The following is a 16,006-nucleotide window of genomic DNA, read 5'->3' on the forward strand; positions in this document are numbered from 1 at the left end:
GGTGGCGCATGCCTGTAATCCCAACTACTCAGGAGGCTGAGACAGGAGAATTGCCTGAACCCAGGAGGCGGAGGTTGCGGTGAGCCGAGATCGCGCCATTGCACTCCAGCCTGGGTAACAAGAGCGAAACTCCGTCCCAAAAAAAAAAAAAAAAAAAAAAAAAAAATACAAAAAATTAGCTGGGCATGGTGGTGTGTGCCTGTAATCCCAGATACTCAGGAGGCTGAGGCAGGAGAATTGCCTGAATTCAGGAGGCGGAGGTTGCGGTGAGCCGAGAGCGCGCCATTGCACTCCAGCCTGGGTAACAAGAGCGAAACTCCGTCTCAAAAAAAAAAAAAAAAAAAAAAAAAATGTGTGTTCCAAGTAGAGCACTATGCCGGGTGTTCTTGGGTTACAGAGAAGTGGGAGATGCAACGGACTTTTGAGAAGTGAGTCACAGTCCATTTGGAGATGTGCTACAAGCAACTGCAAGTAAATTCATGAAGAGATTCAAAGGGAAGATTTCGATTTTAGATTGGTATTCCTCAGTAACATCTAGTGTAGGAAGACTTAGTCCTGTGGAGAGGCTGCCTGGTTGCAGTAGCTTCCCTGGACCCTACCCTGTGTGCCAGTAACACCCTGCCCTACTGAGAGTTACAGAGAATGCTCTCACACCTTTCCGGACACCTTCCAAAATTGCCCTAGTTGAGAACCACTGATTTTAAATAGGAAATTATTCAAGAGCTTCCTTACTAGCTTCCTAAGTTCTTTTTGTTAATTTATAATCTAGACTGCCAGAGTCATATTCCAGGGCCATATCTTAGTGTCCCCAAAATTTTTTAATAAAAGTTTTCAAAGATTATTAAAATGAACACCTGTATATCTACCACCTAGATTCTATCATAAACATGTTACTGTACCTATATATCAATCTATCTGTCCATCAAGTCTCTTCAGAGTAAATGGCAGACATCACAATTCCCCCCGTAGATATCATTGACTAGAGCAGGCGTCCCCAAACTACGGCCTGCGGGCCGCATGCGGCCCCCTGAGGCCATTTATCCATCATCCCCCCGCCGCACTTCAGGAAAGGGCACCTCTTTCATTGGTGGTCAGTGAGAGGAGCACAAGATGTGGCGGCCCTCCAACCATCTGAGGGACAGTGAACTGGCCCCCTGTGTAAAAAGTCTGGGGACGCCTGGACTAGAGAGTAGTGTTTGTGTACACTTTTGTGCCCCCGCCAGGATAAAGAACATCACCATACCAGAAAATTCCATCATGGGCTTTCCCAGTCAACCCCACCCGACACTTAGAGGCAATAATTGTAATTCTTTTCCACCATAGGCTAGTGTTGCCTGTTCTGAAAATTAACTTAAATGGAATCCTACACTGTGTCCTTTTGCACTCAGCAGTCAGTGTTGTGCCTTCACTCAAGCATATGGAAAGCTGTTCTCACTGAACTTGCATTTCAGGGAAATCCTCTGATTGAGGATGGGGGTCCTCAAAGATTTTCACATCCTAATTGCCAGGACCTGTGACTGTGTCACCTTAACTGGCAAAAGGGACTCCTCAGATGTGGTTAAGTAAGGATTCTGAGACAGGAAGAGTCTATTTACCTGGGTGGATGCAGTGTAAGCACACAGATCCATACAAGCATCAGTGAAGGCGAAGTGAGGGTGCAAAGACTTTGAGGATGCTAAGGTATTGGCTTTTAAGATGGAGGAAGGAGAGCAACAAGCCAAGAGATGCTGGCAGCCCCTAGACACTAGAAAGGGATTTTCCCCCTAGGACTCCTGAAAGAAACACACCCCTACCTATACCTTAATTTTAGCCCTGTGATGCCCATTTTGGACTTCTGACCTCCAGAAATGCAGAATTTATTACTAAGATGATAAATGAATGTTGCTTTAAACCACTGTGGTAATTAGTTATAGCAACAATAGAAAACTAATACAGGGCCATTTTAATATTATTTTTAACGCATAACAACAGAATAAGAAGTCAGGGTTTCTTTCTTTTTTTTTAATCTGTTCAGGATCCTACCACTCTAGCAAATCCAACTTCAATTTTTTTTTCTTCTTCCCTTCTATTTCTTGCCCTAAGCACTTACAGCGTTTAGCTTTAATCACAGCATAGTACAAATTTTGCATTTCTGCTTTTTTCCCTACTTGCCATTTTTATCAGGAGTATTTGTCCATGTTGCCATATGGTCTTTATAACTGTTTTAAAAGGGCTGCAAGTAAATTATATCACATGAACATATTAAATTTACTTAACTACCTTGTTAAAGGATAACTTTTAAGAAATTAGATTATGACTCATACAAAATTAACATGTTAAAGATCGTATTTAGCTTGTTCATTATTGAGAGAACCAAAAAAAAGAACTAGCAGGACACTTTAATTGGCTCAAAGGAGAATCCTAAGAAAAAATAATTATAGGCCTAGCAGGAACGCTGAAATGAATTTGCTTCCTAGTTACAAAACTGGCAAAATTGGCCAATATCTGTAGAACAATTATCAGCTACATTCCATTGGTCACAATTTGCATTTCTATGAACAAGAATCATCTGCGTTATCAGTTTCCCTTAATTTACATAACCGTAAAGTAGCTCAAAGGCAGTGAAATGAAAGGTGGAATCAGTCCAGAAAGGTGGGCTAGATGAGATGGAACACCCTGTAGCTGGAGGCAAAGCGGGGCGTGGGTAAGACCTATTTCAAAGTCCTTCACAGTGTCCATGACAGCCTGTACTTGTATGCTTGGGTTATGTCCAATTGTTTGCTTTTATTAAAAGTCAACACATCTTTGAACATTTTTTTTCTCTCCTAAATACCTAGGTTCTGTAGGATATAATACTGTTAATAAAGGGGTCAAAGGAGATTTTTCAGCTTTTGACTGGTGTTGCCAAGTTGACCAGAGTTGTATAAGCCTTTTCCCATGCCGAAAACAAAAACACCAGCCATGTCCCATGGCAGAAAATGGCTATCACTTCCATGTTGTCCTAAAAAGACTTTAAAAACCTTCCTTTTCCTGCGGCCCTCTGCTTTAGCGTGAATGTGTCTCCCAAAGTTCCATGTGCTGCACTTGCTCTCGCTGGCTCTCGCTCCCTCTCTCTGTCTCTCTCTCCCCCACCCTTCTGCTCTCCACCATGGGGTAACAGCAAGAAGCCCCTTGCAAGATGCCAACACCTTGATTTTGGACTCCCTAGCCTCCAGAACTCTGCAAGATCAATTTCTGTTCATTATAAATTACCCCATCTGTTGTATTCGTATTAAAGCAGCAAAAAGTAGACTAAGACACCTTTCCACCTTCTCACTTCTTCTCATATTCATTGGCCAGAATTGTATCTGTGGAGAATTTGACTGACCTGGATCAATCAAGACCCATGCCCCAGGGCTGGAGAAGGGCTCAGACTCCCCTGAAGCTCTGAGCCCCACAGTCCCTGAACAGATTCTGTTAATAAACAAGAAGCAGGGGGATCCAAGATGGCCGATTAGACACAACTCCAGCACACAACACCCAGCAAGAGAGACACAGAAATCCAGAGATCTCCGAGCTCGAACCGAGGTTCTAGGTGCTTTTTAACAGGTCTGGTCCAATGGTGAGCAAAGCCCACTCAGGGCAGACCGAGGCAGGGAAGGGTGCTGCTTCACCCAGAAAGTGCACCTGACCAGCAAGTCAGAGGCTCCCCTCTGGCACTCCAGTCCAGATACAGCACTTCCCCCAAAAGCCTCAGCAATACACAGAACAGGGGATCTTTGCCAGTCAAGCGCCGGGAATTACAAGCTCGGAGTTGGATAAGAGCCTGCGGACTAAGCTATTGCCCCCTCCCTCTGCCTAGGGGTGGGGAGAGAGGGAGCTGTAAGCCGGAGCAGCTGGGCTCTCCCATGAACAGAGAGAGGAAGCTGAAATGGGGAGACGGCCAGGTATGGCTGGGCAGGTCCCTACCCTCCCCGACAAACCTAAGAGAGCTGAAGCTCTGACTCTAGTGGATTGCGCAGCCAGTGCCACAGTCTGAGCTGAACCCTGAATGATCCAGCCCAGTGGAGGAAGGGCACAACCTACCACTAGAGGGGTGAGACTGGGCTACAGTTTTTTTTTTTTTTTTTTTTTTTTTTTTTGATACGGAGTTTCGCTCTTGTTACCCAGGCTGGAGTGCAATGGCGCGATCTCGGCTCATCGCAATCTCCGCCTCCTGGGTTCAGGCAATTCTCCTGTCTCAGCCTCCTGAGCAGCTGGGATTACAGGCACGCACCACCATGCCCAGCTAACTTTTTGTATTTTTAGTAGAGATGGGGTTTCACCATGTTGACCAGGATGGTCTCGATCTCTTGACCTCGTGAAAACACAGGAAGCCTACGTAGCAGACGGCATTCTTGACAACTCAGCAGCGCCTACAGGTCAGTGGAAGAGGCGGGCCTAATTTCCCAGTATAAATTTAAAAAGACAGAGGAAGCGCCGGGCGCGGTGGCTCAAGCCTGTAATCCCAGCACTTTGGGAGGCCGAGGCGGGTGGATCACGAGGTCGAGAGATCGAGACCATCCTGGTCAACATGATGAAACCCCTAGAGACGGGTTTCTCTACTAAAAGTGCAAAAAATTAGCTGGGCATGGTGGCACGTGCCTGTAATCCCAGCTACTCGGGAGGCTGAGGCAGGAGAATTGCCTGAGCCCAGGAGGCGGAGGTTGCGGTGAGCCGAGATCGCGCCATTGCACTCCAGCCTGGGTAACGAGGGCGAAACTCCGTCTCAAAAAAAAAAAAAAAAAAAAAAAAGACAGAGGAAGCTTCCCTAGTAACCTGAAGGAGTCCCTAGAAACCCAGTAGCACCTCCACGGGCAGACAAGTGACCTTACCCAGCAGTTCCCTGACAACACAGCCAGGTAAATCCACAAAAATGGGGAAAAAACAGTGCAAAAAAGATGAAACCATCAAAAACCGGAACACCTTTTCTCCTTCAAGGGATCACAACTCAACACAGGATCACAATTTGACTGAAGAGTGCGACGAATTGACAGAAACAGGCTTCAGAAGGTGGATAATAAACTTTTCTGAGCTAAAGGAACACCTTCTAACTCAATGCAAAGATACCAAAAACCTTTAGACGAAATAACTAGAATAACCAGCTTAGAGAAGAACATAAACGACTTGACGAAGTTGAAAAACACAGCACGAGAACTATGTGAAGCAAACACAAGTTTTAATAGCTGAATCGATCAAGCAGAAAAAAGGATATCAGAGACTGAAGATCAACTCAACAAAATAAAAAGAGAAGGCAAGATAAGAGAAAAAAGAGTGAAAAGAAATGAACAAAGCCTCCAAGAAATATGGGATTATGTGAAAAGACCTAATCTACGTTTGATAAGTGTACCTGAATATGATGGGAAGAATGAATCTAAGCTGGAAAACATGCTCCAGGATATTATCCAGGAGAACTTCCCAAGCCTAGCAGGGCAGTCCAAATTTCAAATTCAAGAAATACAGAGAACTCCACAAAGATATTCCTCCAGAAGAGCAACCCCAAGGCACATAATTATCAGATTCACCAGGGTTAAAATGAAGGAAAAAATACTAAGAGCAGCCAGAGAGAAAGGTCAGGTCACCCACAGAGGGAAGCCAATCAGACTTACAGCAGATCTCTCGGCAGAAACCCTACAAGCCAGAAGAGAGTGGGGGCCAATATTCAATATCCTTAAAGAAAAGAACTTTCAACCCAGAATCTCATCATATCCAGCCAAACTAAGCTTCGTAAGTGAAGGAGAAAGAAAATCCTTTACGGACAAGCAATTATTGAGAGATTTTGTCACCACCAGACCTGCCCAACAAGAGCGCCTGAAAGAAACACTAAGCATGGAAAGGAACAAGTACCAGACACTGCAAAAGCAAACCAGTTGACAAAGACAAAAATGCAATGAAGAAAATGAGTCAACTAATGGGAAAAAAAACCAGCCAGTAACAAAATGGCAGGATCAAATTCACACATAACAATATTAACATTGAATGTAAATGGCCTAAATGCCCCAATCAAAAGACACAGACTGGCAAACTGGATAAAAAGTCAGAACCTATCGGTGTGCTGTATTCTGGAATCCCATCTCACATACAAAGACACACAGACTCAAAATAAAGGGATAAAAGAAGATTTACCAAGCAAATGGAGAACCAAACCAAAACAAAACAAAACAGGGGTTGCAATCCTAGTCGCTGATAAAATGTACTTCAAACCAACAAAGATCAAAAGAGACAAAGAAGGATACTACATAATGGTAGAAGGATCAATCCAACAGGAAGAGCTAACTATCCTAAATATATACGCCCCCAACACAGGAGCACCCAGATACATAAAGCAAGTTCTTAACAACCTAAAACGAGATTTAGACTCCCACACAATAATAGTGGGAGACTTCAACACTCCACTGTCAATATTAGATCAACAGAAAATTAACAAGGATATCCAGGACTTGAATGCAGAGCTGGACAGAGCGGACAGACATACACAGAACGCTCCACCCCCAAATCCACAGAATATACATTTTTCTCAGCACCACATTGCACTTACTCTAAAGTTGACCACATCATTGGAAGCAAATCACTCCTCAGCAAATGCAAAAGAACAGAAATCATAACAGTCTATCAGACCACAGCACAATCAGACTAGAACTGAGGATCAAGAAACATACTCAAAACTCACACAACCACTTGGAAACTGAAGAACTTGCTTCTGAGTGTTGACTGGATAAACAGCAAAATGAAGGCAGAAATAAAGATGTTCTTTGAAACCAACCAATGAAGACACAACTTACCAGAATCTCTGGGACACCTTTAAAGCAGTGTCGAGAAGGAAATTTATAGCAATAAATGCCCACCAGAGAAGAGAAGAAAGATCTAAAATCAACATCCTATTGTCAAAATTGAAAGAGCTAGAGGAGCAAGGTCAAAGAAACTCAAAAGCTAGCAGAAGACAAGATATAACTAAGATCAGAGCAGAACTGAAGGAGACAGAGACACCAAAAACCTTTCAAAAAATCAATAAATCCAGGAGCTGGTTTTTTGAAAAGATCAACAAAATAGATCGCTAGCCAGATAAAAAATAAAAGGGAAAAGAATCAAATAGATGCAGTAAAAAACAATAAAGGGATATCACCACTGATCCCACAGAAATACAAACTACCATCAGAGATTACTACAAACAGCTCTACTCACATAAACTAGTAAACTAGGAAGAAAAGGATAAATTCCTAGGCACTTGTACTCTACCAAGACTACACCATGAGGAAGTTGAAACCCTGAATAGACAAATAACAAGAGCTGAAGTAGAGGCAGCAATCAATAGCCTACCAACCAAAAAAAGTCCAGGTCAAGACAGGTTCACAGCCGATTTCTACCAGTCATACAAAGAGGAGTTGGTTCCATTCCTTCTGAAACTCTAGCAAACAATACAAAAGGAGGGAATCCTCCCTAACTCATTTTATGAGACCAACATCATCCTGATACCAAAACCAGGCAGAGACTCAACTAAAAAAGAAAACTTCAGGCCAATATCCATGATGAACATCAATGCAAAAATCTTCAATAAAATACTGGCAAACAGACTGCAACAGTGCATCAAGAAGCTTATCCATCATGACCAAGTAGGCTTCATCCTGGGGATGCAAGGCTGGCTCAACATACACAAATCCATAACATAAATGGAACTAAAGACAAAAACCACATGATTATCTCAATAGATGCAGAGAAGGCCTTCAATAAAATTCAACAGCCCTTCATGCTAAAAACTCTCAATAAACAAGATACTGACAGAACATATCATAAAACAATAAAAGCTACATATGACAAAACTACAGCCAGTATCATACTGAATGGGCAAAAGCTGGAAGAATTCCCTTTGAAATCAGGCACTAGACAAGGATGCCCTCTCTCACCACTCCTATTCAACATAGTATTGGAAGTTCTAGCCAGAGCAATCAGGCAAGAAAAAGAAATAAAGGGTATTCAGTTAGGAAAGGAGGAAGTCAAACTGTCTGTATTTGCAGATGACATGACTGTATATCTAGAAGATCCCATCGTCTCAACCTAAAATCTTCTCAAACTGATAAGCAACTTCAGCAAAGTCTCAGAATACAAAATCAATGTGCAAAAATCACAAGCATTCCTACATATCAATAACAGACAGAGAGCCAAATCAAAAGCCAACTCCCATTCGCAATTACTACAAAGAGAATAAAATACCTAGGAATACAACTAACAAAGGATGTAAAGGACCTCTTCAATGAGAACTACAAACCACTGCTCAGCGAAATAAGAGAGGACACAAACAGATGGAGAAACATTCCATGCTCATGGTTAGGAAGAATCAGTATCATGAAAATGGCCATACTGCCCAAAGTAATCTATAGATTCAACACTATCCCCATCAAGCTACAAATGACCTTCTTAACAGAACTGGAAAAAACCACTTTAAGCTTCATATGGAATCACAAAAGACCCTGCATAGCCAAGACAATCCGCAAAAAGAACAAAGCTGGAGGCATCACAATGCCAGACTTCAAACTATACTACAAGGCCACAGTAATCAAAACAGCATGGTACTGGTACCAAAACAGAGACATAGACCAATGGAACAGAACAGAGACCCCAGAAGAAACACCACACATCTACAACCAGCTGATCTTTGACACACCCGGCAAAAACAAGCAATGGGAAAAGGACTCCATGTTTAATAAATGGTGTTGGGAAAACTGGCTAGCCATGTGCAGAAAGCAGAAACTGGACCCCTACCTGTCACCTTAAACTAAAATTAACTCTAGATGGATCAAAGATTTAAACATAAAACCTAACACCATAAAAACACTAGAAGAAAATGTAGGTAAAACCATCCAGGACATAGGCATAGGCAAGGACTTCATGACTAAAACACCAAAAGCAATGGCAATAAAAGCCAAAATAGACAAATGGGATCTAATTAAAGTCCACAGCTTCTGTACAGCAAAAGAAACCATCGTCAGAGCAAATTAGCAACCAACAGAATGGGAAAAAATTTGTGCAATCTACCCAGCTCACAAAGGGCTAATATCCAAAATCTACAAGGAACTAAAACAGATATACAAGAAAAAAAAAACCCCATTCAAAAGTGGACAAAGGATATGAACAGACACTTTGCAAAAGAAGACATATATGAGGCCAACAAACATAAGAAAAAATGCTCATCATCACTGGTCATTAGAGAAATGCAAATCAAAACCACACTGAGATATAATCTCATGCCAGTTAGAATGGCAATCATTAAAAAATCTGGAGACAACAGATGCAGGAGAGGATGTGGAGAAATAGGAACACTCTTACACAGTTGGTGGAAGTGTAAATTAGTTCAACCATTGTGGAAGACAGTGTGGTGATTTCTCAAGGATCTAGAAATAGAAATTCCATTTGACCCAGCAATCCTATTACTGGGTATATACCCAAAGAACTATAAATTGTTCTACTATAAAGACACATGCAGATGTATGTTCATTGCAGCCCTGTGTACAATAACAAAGACTTGCAACCAACCCAAATGCCCATCAATGATAGACTGGACAAAGAAAATGTGGTACACATACACCATGGAATACTATGCAGCCATAAAAACACGATGAGTTCATGTCCTTTGTAGGGACTTGGATGAATCTGGAAACCATCATTCTCAGCAAACTGACGAAAGAACAGAAAGCCAAATACTGCATGTTCTCACTCATAGGTGGGTGTTGAAGGAGAACACATGGACTCAGGGAGAGGAACATCAAACACTGGGGGCAGTTGGGAGGGAGGTGTAGGGGAGAGACAGGGGGGTTGGGGGGGGATGGGGAGGGATAACATGGGGAGAAATGCCAGATATAGTATGTACCTAAAGTAAAATAAATTAAAAAAAAAAAAAAAGACGAAGAAGTAAGCCAACTTCCATGTGAGGCCACAATTCGACCAGGATCACAAAGAGAAATTATCCACTTTGCCTGTGGCCATTCTGTCACTGTAGACTGTAAAATTTTTATACTGTAAAATTAAGGTTCAAAGAAATCTTCTCTTTCACATACATACACACAAATACAATGATTTTCTCCTGTAAGCGTATAATACACAGAAAGGTTTTGGTTTACTTTAGACCAATGTGTAAAAATCACTTAATAAAGATTATTAAAATTTCCTCAATATATTAAAAAAAAGAAGCAGGGGACCAATGGACGCAGCTATAACTGGTTTATGTGGCTACTTACTGTATTTTCTTTTTCTTTTCTGTTTTACTTTTAAAATGCATGATGTTATACTACAGTCCTAGGATTCAAGAAAACTTCTAATTCTACATGTAACCTTTGCTAAGGGTTAGACACCAAATTACCCTGTGTCTGAGTTTTTTCATTCATTAAATGAACTTGGGATGAGAGTGGGAATATGGGTAGTCAGAGTGACCAGATTAACTTTAAGATACCTGCCAACTCTAAAATTTTAATTATTTGAAATTTAATGATTCATGTGAGAAACTTAACTGCTGTGGCAACCATATACAACCTCCACCCCACCCTACCCCCTAAGAACCATGTTGATAGACTGCAAAAAAGCATCCCATGAACCTTCACTTTTTTCAGGAAATGGCTGGCCACAGAAAACTCTCCGCCCCTTTCCTCTTTTGAAATGTTCCCCAACTGCTCACTTGCCTCCTTGAAGCTAATCAAGTATGGCCAAATATACTTGAAGACCAGTTTGTCCCTTGGCTTGCTTCCACAAACCCTACCCTTATATGACATTTGCCAAGTCAACAATGTCAGTATTTCTCCTTTTTACTCTAAAATATCTAACCCCTCTGAATGCTTGCTGAAACAAAGGTTTCAGCAGAAGGGTTCCCTTGCAGATTTATGAATCAATCACCTTTGTCGATTTTGTCTTGGACTTAGTTTTGTTTCTCACACATGTGGAGTGGATATCTGTTAGAATTCTGGCCTTATCGCACCTCTTGTTTCCTGGATAGATGTGGGATCACTTGGGTTAATGACCTTGGACTACACTGGCTTCTTAAGAACCATTGAGAAGCCAGTGTAGGGATTCTTGTTCAGACCTCTGTAATTCAGTGAATCAATGAAGGGCAGCTGACCCCAAAAATGAATTAAAACGCCAAAGCCAGCAGTCCCCTAGTTTCTGGCCGGAGTGTCTGATGAGTTCATCTGAGTTCCTGGAGTTCAAGGCATGCAGCAGGCAGATCAATTATGGACCCACCAGCTGGGCTTGCAGCAGCAGCTGCCCTGTACAGGATGCAGCAAGACAGCTGTCAGCTCTTGTTAGGACGGTAGAAAGATGCCAGTGGGTATGCATGCAGCACTGGTGTATTGTTGGATCTCCCTGCTACTGACCATTGTTTTTAACATTAATTTGTATGTTTCTCAAAGCTGCACATGCCCAAGATTTAGGACAGTAAATTCAGTTAACCACAGAATATACTTTTATGCTGTTCCTGTGATAACGCTATTCTAGATGCTAAGAGTGAATGTAGGATAGGACAGAGAAAAGGGCTGCCCATGAGACCTTCCCTTCGTGCCAGTGAGGGAGACCTTCCAGTCATGCCAGTGAGGGAGACCTTCCAATCATGCCAGTGAGGGAGACCTTCCATTCATGCCAGTGAGGGAGACTTTCCAGTCGTGCCAGTGAGGGAGACCTTCCAGTCATGCCAGTGAGGGAGACCTTCCATTCATGCCAGTGAGGGAGACCTTCCATTCATGCCAGTGAGGGAGACCTTCCAATCATGCCCGTGAGGGAGACCTTCCAATCATGCCAGTGAGGGAGACCTCCCAGTCATGCCAGTGAGGGAGACCTTCCATTCATGCCAGTGAGGGAGACCTTCCATTCATGCCAGTGAGGGAGACCTTCCATTCATGCCAGTGAGGGAGACCTTCCAGTCATGCCAGTGAGGGAGACCTTCCATTCATGCCAGTGAGGGAGACCTTCCAGTCATGCCAGTGAGGGAGACCTCCCAGTCATGCCAGTGAGGGAGACCTTCCATTATGCCAGGGAGGGAGACCCAAAACAGATGAGTAAATAATGTCAGCTATCTAAAGTCTGGAAACAGTGGAGTACAGTGGCCTAGTGAAGACCTGAAGGGAAATTGTTCTAAGCTAAGTCCCTGAGGGGTGGTGAGTTTGGGGTGCTGGGGAAACAGCAGTATGACCAGCAGGGACAGTGCAAAGATATGAAGGACAGACTTAGGCAGGGGCCAGGTGAGGCAGGCTGTTACAATATAGATCTAGTGAGCAGTGGATTTCAGCAGGAGAATTATGTCTGTTTTTTTGGGGAGAGCATTTTGAGACAAGGTCTGATCTGTCACCCAGGTTGGAGTGCACTGGAGCAATCACAGCTCACTGTAGCCTCAACCTCCCAGGCTGAAGTGATCCTCCCACTTTAGCCTCCCAAGTAGCTGGGACTACAGGTGCACATGTCACTGTGTTGAGCCCTGTTTGTTTTTAAAAGTTCTCTGGAAACTGGGAAGTTGAAAGGTAGTATTCCTCCAAGCCCTTGAATCTAGGCTGGCCTTGTGACTACTTTGATCACTACAAGGCGGTGGGAAAGGATGTTCTGGGACTTCAAACCCAGGCCTCAATGGGACTGCCAGCTTCTTCCTTCCCAGAATACCATCCCTCAGCCCAAGCTACACGGAGAGGCCACTGTCCTAGCTGAAAACTTAGCCAACTGCCACTAGGTGAGTGAACCACCAGGTCACTGAACATTCTGCCCACTCAAGCCCACAAATGCCCACAGCTCCAGCCACATCACATGAATAGAGGAACCAGCCCAGGAAAACTAGAATTGTGAGATTGAATCACTTGGTTTTGAAGTTTATTTTACAGCAACAGATAACTGAAACAAGGGCAGGAGTGGAGCGTGGATGCAGGACACTAGCCAGCTTTAGAGTTCATTTAGGCAAGAAAGATGAGGCCTGGCGCAGATTGGCAGAAGTGAAGATAGTGAGTGGTCAGATTCAGGACATACTTGATCGGTGCAACTTTCAGGTTGGAATATAAGGGAAAGAGGTAGAACAGAAAAGGAGCCAGTGCCTGCCTGGCCTTCTCCACGCCACTCCTTAGAGCTGCAGACTCAGCTCTCTTTGAGAACTACCACCACACTGCACTAACCAGTTGCTTATATTATACTGTGATTTCATTTTTTATTTTTTGCTTTTTAAGTAAATAAGATCAAATCTTTGAGTGGACAGAGAAAAGCGCTGCCCACGAGACCTTCCATTCTCGTGGAAGACAGATCAAATCCTTTTCTTTCCTTAATCAAGAAACAAAACCTCAAAGACACAAAAGGAAAGTATTAATAGATGTAACCACCCAAAAATAAAATATAAAACTTCTCTATCATAAAATCATGCCGTAAACAAAGCTAAAAGATGAGCTATAATGGAGAGAAAACATTTGCAAAATGTAACAAAAATCTCATACACTAGGCAGACAATTCTAAAAAAGGTAACAAAATGAGACTAGCATTAAGCTGCTCTAGGAATTTCACATTATATTACTATATTTTAATGTATGAGTTTTAGATGTGTCATGTGGCCTCTCAGGCTCTGGTAGATATGCCCAGGCTTCTCACAGCATGGTGGTCTCAAGGTTCCAAAAAGGGGAGAGGAGAAACATCAAGGCCTCTTAATGCCTCGGCTGCAAAACTCACATACTGTCACTTCTTCCATGTATTGGTCAAAACAAGTCACAGGCCAGCCCAGACCCAAGGGTTAAAGAAATAGACTCCCTCTCTCATTAGGGCAAATTTCTCATTGTAAAGTGGTATGGATACAGGGAGGTGTGATCATTGAGACCATTATTATAATATACCCAACACAATGTCTAAAAATGCCTTTCTTCACAATTAGTAGTTTAGCTGGGAATATTTTTCTGTATTGATAATTATTTTCTCTTAGGATGAAAGCATTGCTGCTCTGTCTTGGAGCTTCCAATGTTGTTGAGAAGGGTAATGGCATTTTGATTCCTGTTCCTTCATAGGTGATCTCATATTGCTTTCTGAAATCTTTCCGGATTTATCTATGGTATGATGAAATGTCACAATATAGCCTTGCAGGAGTCTTCTTTTTTCCTTTTCTCCCCTTCTTTCTTCCCAGTTTTTGTTTACTATGTTAAGCATTTGGAAGGTCATTTTAATCTGGAAACATGTGTCCTTCAGTTTGGAAGATTTTCTCATATTTCTTTGATAGGTATACTTTCCACAAATGTGTATTCTCACAAAAATATCAGAAGAGTGGTATTATTTTACATTTTAAAACACTTACTTTGGCTTAATAGAACACAAATGAGTTCTCACATCTACTTCTGCATTAAATCTTGCAATATGTTGTTTTGGTTGAAATCTATTAAGAAATTACAACTAAGCACATTTTTAAGGAAGCTTGTGTCCGAACAGATAGCAGTACAGAAACCAACATAACGAGAAATACCTGGCATCTCTTTATCTCAGGACTTTGCTAAATGGGAAATATTTAGTCATCTTTTTGAGAATTAATCTAACCTTGCATTGGTAGAAAACAAAACTGGCTTTGTTTCCCTGTATAAAAGCCACTTAGTACTTCATTTGTATGTTCAATGTAGTTTGTGAAGAAAGCAATCAGAGAAATCGTGTATCTAATTTGTAAATAAAATTAACCAAGAGAATATACAGGTCAGATCACCCTTCAGCTGGTCTGACGATTGCCGTCACAAAGTGAGTTAGCTGACCAAAGTGATGGGGAGACATTCTGAAAAATGTGTCATTAGGAGACTTCACCATTGTGTGAACATCATAGAGTATACTTAGACAAATCTAAATAGTATAGCTTACCTCCCACACACCTAGGCTATATAGTACAACCTGTTGCTCCTAAGTTACAAATGTGTATAGCATGTGACTATTGAATACTACAGGCAGTTGGAACACAGTATTTGTGTATCTGAACAGATCTAAACATAGAAAAGGTAATGTGTTATTCTATGACATTACAGCGCCCGTTGGCAACAGGGATTTTTGAGCTTCATTATGGTTTTATGGGACCACTGTTGTGTATGCAGCCCAGCACTGATGAGAACATCGAATGCAGTGCATGACTGTACTTCGACCACCAGGGCTACCAGTGCATGGACTGGACAGAAGGAAAATCTCAGAGAATCTGAGGATGTGGATAAGACTGTTTAGTGAGGTTCTCAACTCATCACAAGCCACAAGGTATTCAGCACGGAGGGATGGTGACAATTACACAGGACATTGACATACAATGATACAGTGGTCATTCTTACATAAAATGAAGAAGACTGTCCAGTAGATTCTATGAGTTTACAGCAGATAGATCATCAAAAGATATGGGTAATCTTGTAGTAACAGGACTATGGAATTTCACTAGTCCTGTTACTTTTTCATAGTCCTGTTACTAACTCATAGGCCATGGAGTAGCATAAGACCAAGGTTACAAACCCCTAAAATTATCTGGCAAGAGAATGACTTTTTTTTTATGTACTCTGGTCTAAGCATGTGATTAATCAGTATATTACAGTAGATCAGTTCAGATACATCAAGAAGAAACTATCCTTTTATTCTGGAATGCTGTCCTAACCATACCTGAAATAAGTACTAAGGGATGCACCAGAACGTTCCTCCCTGTGATCAATGAGCAGTAGCACTGAGAGCAGAAATGGTAGCCATGGTAACAGGAGCTGCTGTGGTCAGTAGGCTCTTGGGGTCTGTCAGACAAGAGCATAGGATGGTGACAATCCAAATGAAAGCACAAACCTAAAAAGGAATGAACTACTGATATGCCAACAATGTGGATGAATCTCACAGATATACTAAGTAAAAGAATTAAGACTTTTACAAATATTACCTTCGACGTGATTTTCTTCATATGGAACTCTAGAAAAGACAAGTCCAATTTATACTGGCAGAAATCAGGCCAGTGGTTGTCTGAGACTCAGGATAGAGGAAACTGACTAGGAAGGAAGACAAAGGGAACCTTTTGGGGTAGTGGAAA

The 16,006-nt window shown here is 42.1% G+C and overlaps 1 protein-coding gene across 8 annotated transcripts in view; it reads right to left on the reverse strand.

Annotated features, from left to right (window-relative positions):
* Window positions 1-16,006, reverse strand: part of LOC104653401 (uncharacterized) — a 90,428-nt gene that overhangs the window by 31,171 nt on the left and 43,251 nt on the right. The gene's annotated exons all lie outside the window — the stretch shown is intronic.

This window comes from Saimiri boliviensis, chromosome 9 (genome assembly GCF_048565385.1).
Source record: "Saimiri boliviensis isolate mSaiBol1 chromosome 9, mSaiBol1.pri, whole genome shotgun sequence".
Classification (NCBI taxonomy): domain Eukaryota; kingdom Metazoa; phylum Chordata; class Mammalia; order Primates; family Cebidae; genus Saimiri; species Saimiri boliviensis.